The sequence below is a fragment of the Rhinopithecus roxellana genome, chromosome 8 (assembly GCF_007565055.1).
Source record: "Rhinopithecus roxellana isolate Shanxi Qingling chromosome 8, ASM756505v1, whole genome shotgun sequence".
Classification (NCBI taxonomy): domain Eukaryota; kingdom Metazoa; phylum Chordata; class Mammalia; order Primates; family Cercopithecidae; genus Rhinopithecus; species Rhinopithecus roxellana.
Window position 1 is genome coordinate 69864851 of NC_044556.1, and position 4684 is coordinate 69869534.

Here is a 4684-nt window from a genome sequence, read left to right on the forward strand (position 1 = left end):
AAAAGAGTCTTTTTTTCTAAGCAGCGGGTCTCAAAAGTGTGCTTAAAATATTCAGTAGACCACGGTATAAACTGATGTGCTGTTGTCCAGGCTTTGTCTTCCATTGATAGAGAATAGGCAGAGTAGATTTAACAGAATTCTTCAGGGTCCTAGGATTTTCAGAATGATCAATGAGCATTGGCTTCTAGTTAAAGTCACCAGCTGCATTAGCTCCTAACAAAAGAGTCAGCCTGTCCTTTGAAGCGTTGAAGCCAGGCATTGACTTCTTTCTAGCTATGAAAGTCCTAGATGGCATCTTCTTCCAACAGAGGCTGTTTCATCTGCACAGAAAATCTGTTGTTTATTGTAAACACCTTCATCAGTAATCAAAGCTAGATCTTCTAGATAACTTGTGGCAGCTTCTCCATCAGTACTTTCTGCTTCCCTATGCACTTTTATGTTATGGAGACAGCTTCTTTCCTCAAACTTCATGAAGCAACTTCTGCTAACTTCCAGCTTGTCTTCTGCAGCTTCCTCACGTCTCTCAGCCTTCATAGAATTGAATAGAGTTGGGGCCTTACTCCGGATTAGGCTTTGATTTAAGGGAATACTGTAACTGGTTTGATCTTCTATATAGACCACTCAGATTTTCTCCATATCAGCAATAAGGCTGTTTTGTTTTCTTATCATACCTTCATATACTGGAGTAGCACTTTTAATTTCCTTCAAGAACTTTTCCATTGCATTCACAATTTCATTAACTGTTTGGTGCAAGATGCCTGTCTTTGGGCCTATCTCAGCTTTTGTCGTCCCTTCATTCAGCTTAATTTCTAGCTTTTGATTTAAAGATGTGTAACTCTTCCTTTCACTTGAACACTTAGACACCATCATAGGGTTATCAATTGGCCTAATTTCAATATTGTGTAGGGGATATGGAGGCCTGAGGAGAGGGAGAGAGACAGGGAACGATTGGTCAGTCAGTAGAGCAGTTAGAACACACACAACATTTAAGTTTGCCATCTTGAATGGGTGCAGTTTGTGGTACCCCAAAACAATTACAATAGTAACATCAAAGACCACCGATCACAGATCACCATAATAGATATAAGAATGATGAAAATGTTTGAAGTATGTGAGAATCACCAAAACGTTACACAGAGAAAGAAAGTGAGCACATGCTGCTGGAAAAATGCTTATCAATAGAATTGCAAAAGGGAGGGTTGCCACAAATCTTCAATTCGTAAAAAACAGAGTATCTGTGAAGCATAATAAAGTGAGGCACAAGAAAACAAGATATGCTTGTACAAACCAAAGAAAAACACACAATTAGTGGAGAAGAAAATAAAAATTAGAAAAACAAAGACTCAGCAACATTCTTTTGCAGTTTTAGATTTATCTCTGGCAGCAAGAAAATTGCCAGGACTCAGGCAACCCATGAAGTGTACTTTTCCAGTGATAAAATTCACCTGTCAGATGAATACATTGGGCATCTTGGTGGGAACTACTGAACTTTTAAAAGATAATTTGCAAAAAAAAAAAAAAAGGTAAAATAATGACTCTCAAACAGATATAATACGAACACATCAGTCATTTTATTTTATTTTTATTTATTTATTTTCAAATGGAGTCTCACTCTGTTGCCCAAGCTGGAGTGCAGTGGTGCGATCTTGACTCACTGCAACCTCCGCCTCCCAGATTTAAGTGATTCTCATGCCTCAGCCTCCCAAATAGCTGCGATTACAGGCATAAGCCACCATACCTGGCTAATTTTTGTCTATTTTTAGTAGAGACGGGGTTTCACCATGTTGGCCAGGCTGGTCTTGAACTCCTGACCTCAAGTGATCCACCCGCCTCGGCCTCCCAAAGTGCTGGGATTACAGGCGTGAGCCTCTGCACCCAGCCATTTTATTTAACTCATTAAATAGGTGAACCAGACAAACGCTATCACCTGTTCAAAGGAGAATCCAAAGAGCAGACATGTTTACAGATCAGAAATATTGAACCTGCAAATGGTGCAAAACTGGCTTTTTTGTTGTTGTTTATTATTATTATTATTACTATTGCAATGGAGTCTCGCTCTGTCACCCAGGCTGGAGAGCAGTGGCGCCATCTCGGCTCACTGCAATCCTCGTCTCCCGGGTTCAAGAGATTCTCCTGCCTCAGCCTCCTGAGTAGCTGAGATTACAGGCACGCCACCACGCCTGCTAATTTTTGTATTTTTAGTAGAGACGGGATTTCACCATGTTGGTCAGGCTGGTCTCGAACTTCTGACCTTGAAATCCGCCCGCCTCAGCCTCCCAAAGTGCTAGGATTACAGGCGTGAGCCAAAACTGGCTTTTCCATAGAGGTGGAGAGTTCACCCCCTAACCGGGTAGAATTATTTCACAAGTCCATAGACAAGAATCATTTGCATTGCCATGAGCACCCTGCAAGTTAACTTTAATCTTTGCAATAGTCTAGGTCCAGATAAAGGCAAATATCTTTTAAGATCAGATAAACCCCCAAATTCCAACACTGCATGAAAGGATATCTACTAATTTATTTTACTTATTTAAAAATGTTACTTATTTAAAAATGTTACATTTCTCCTTACCTTTTAGGGTATGCTAAAGGAAAAAGTTTCTGGACATTCACAAGTGCTAAGTTCTGGCCCACTGTTAACCATTCATTCAAAATATTTTTAGTAATATATAGTAAATATATATTATATTTTATTTTATATACTATATATTAAATATATATTATAAAATATAATATATACTTAGCACAGCACTAGGTCAAGTAAATTTTGGAAACAATGAGTCATGGTCTTTCCTCAGAAGTTATTTACAATCTCATTATAGAGACAAGGCATACAGTAAACTACCAGTCAATTAATTTAATGAACTACAGAATTGTGAGTACAACTAGAAAATAGGGCAGTATAAAACAGAAATACAGTCTTTCTCCCTTATTTGTGGATTCCATATTTGCAAATTTGCCTACTTGCTAAAATTTATCTGTAACCTCCATGTATTCTTGGACATGTACAGAGCAGGGAAAATTTTTAATTGCCCAAAGTGCACATTCCCAGCTGAGGCTGAACAAGGTATTCTCTGCCTTCTTGTTTCAGCTCTCATACTATACCATAAACAGTGTCCCTTGTTGTCCGGGCTGGAGTGCAGTGACACTATATTGGCTCACTGCGGCCTCGCCCTCTCGGGCTAAAGTAATCCTCTCACCTCAAACTCTGGAGCCACCATACCCGGCTAATTTTTGTACTTTTTGTAGCGACGGGGTTTCGCCATGTTGTCCAGTGTGATCTTAAACTCCCCAGCTGAAACAATCCAGCCGCCTTGGCCTCCCAAATTGCTGGGATTACAGGCATAAGCCATCAGGACCAAGTGTCCTTTTCACATTCCATTTAGTGATATGTTTTTCACGTTTTTGTACTTTTTGTTGATGTCGCTGTTTAAAATGGTCCCCAAGCATTGTGCTGTATAGTGCTCCTAAGCACAAGAAGGCTGTCATGAGCTTTGCAGAGAAAATAGCAGTGTTAGATAAGCTTTGTTGAGGTATGAATTATAATGCTGTTGACTGAGTTCAATGTTACTGAATCAACAATATATATTAAATAAGATGTCTTGTAAGTGGAAACACACACATAACAAAACTATGTATTGATAAGTTGATGAAAATGCGACCAGAGGCTTACTGGATCCTTATCCTGTATTTCCCTTAGGAGCAATGATTCAGTATTTACTAATTCAGTGTTTCCAGCAACTTTACAGAACCTAACTACTGCAAATAACAAGAATCAATTACATACTGAAGGAAAGGGTTTTTTTCCAAATACACTTGATTTCCTTTTAAGCACCAGGGGTAAGAAAAGCCTTCCCAAGAAACTACCACTGTTTCAAAGAGCCTATAAAAGCAGTGCTCCTGCCTTCTAGTATCCTTTTCCTGTCTACTCTCTACACTTTATTCTTTCTCGGTTTCTTTCTGTTTCTTGTGGGGTCTCCACTTAAATAATGTCTTCCAACAATCTACAGTCCTATACTACATTTAATAAAGGTGGACACACAGGACATACACGTACATTTTAAAGTGAGAGCTATGGCTGTGCTTCCGCAAAATTAATTGCAAAATTCTGTGGTACCTCAGTTCCATGGGCACCCAGAGGATGCGTTGTTCAGCCTCAGCTGGGAATCTGCAGTTTGGGCAATTAAAAATTTTCACTGCTCTGTACACGTTATTTCCTCAGCCAGTCCTGTTAAGCAAGTTTATTTCTGCCAGGCGCAGTAGCTCACTCCTGTAATCCCAGCACTTTCGGAGGCCGAGGTGGGTGGATCACTTGAGGTCAGGAGTTCGAGACCAGCCTGGCCAACATGGTGCAACCCCGTCTCTACTAAAAATACAAAAATTAGCCGGGTGTGGTGGCTCATTCCTGTAATCCCAGCTACTTTTGGGTGGCCGAGGCAGGAGAATCGCTTGAATCCGGGAGGCGGAGGTTGCAATGTGCCGATATCATGCCATTGCACTACAATCTGGGCGACAAGAGCGAAACTCCATCTCAAAAAAGAAAGAAAGAAAGAAAAAAAGAAAAAAAAAAGTTTATTTCATTCTGTTCCTTTAAGACGAAAGTCGGGTGTTTTGCCCTGTTCAGAAATGGTTGCTCGCGCGTCCCACGCTCTGCGCATGCTCTTTGAGCAGAATTCCGGGTTAA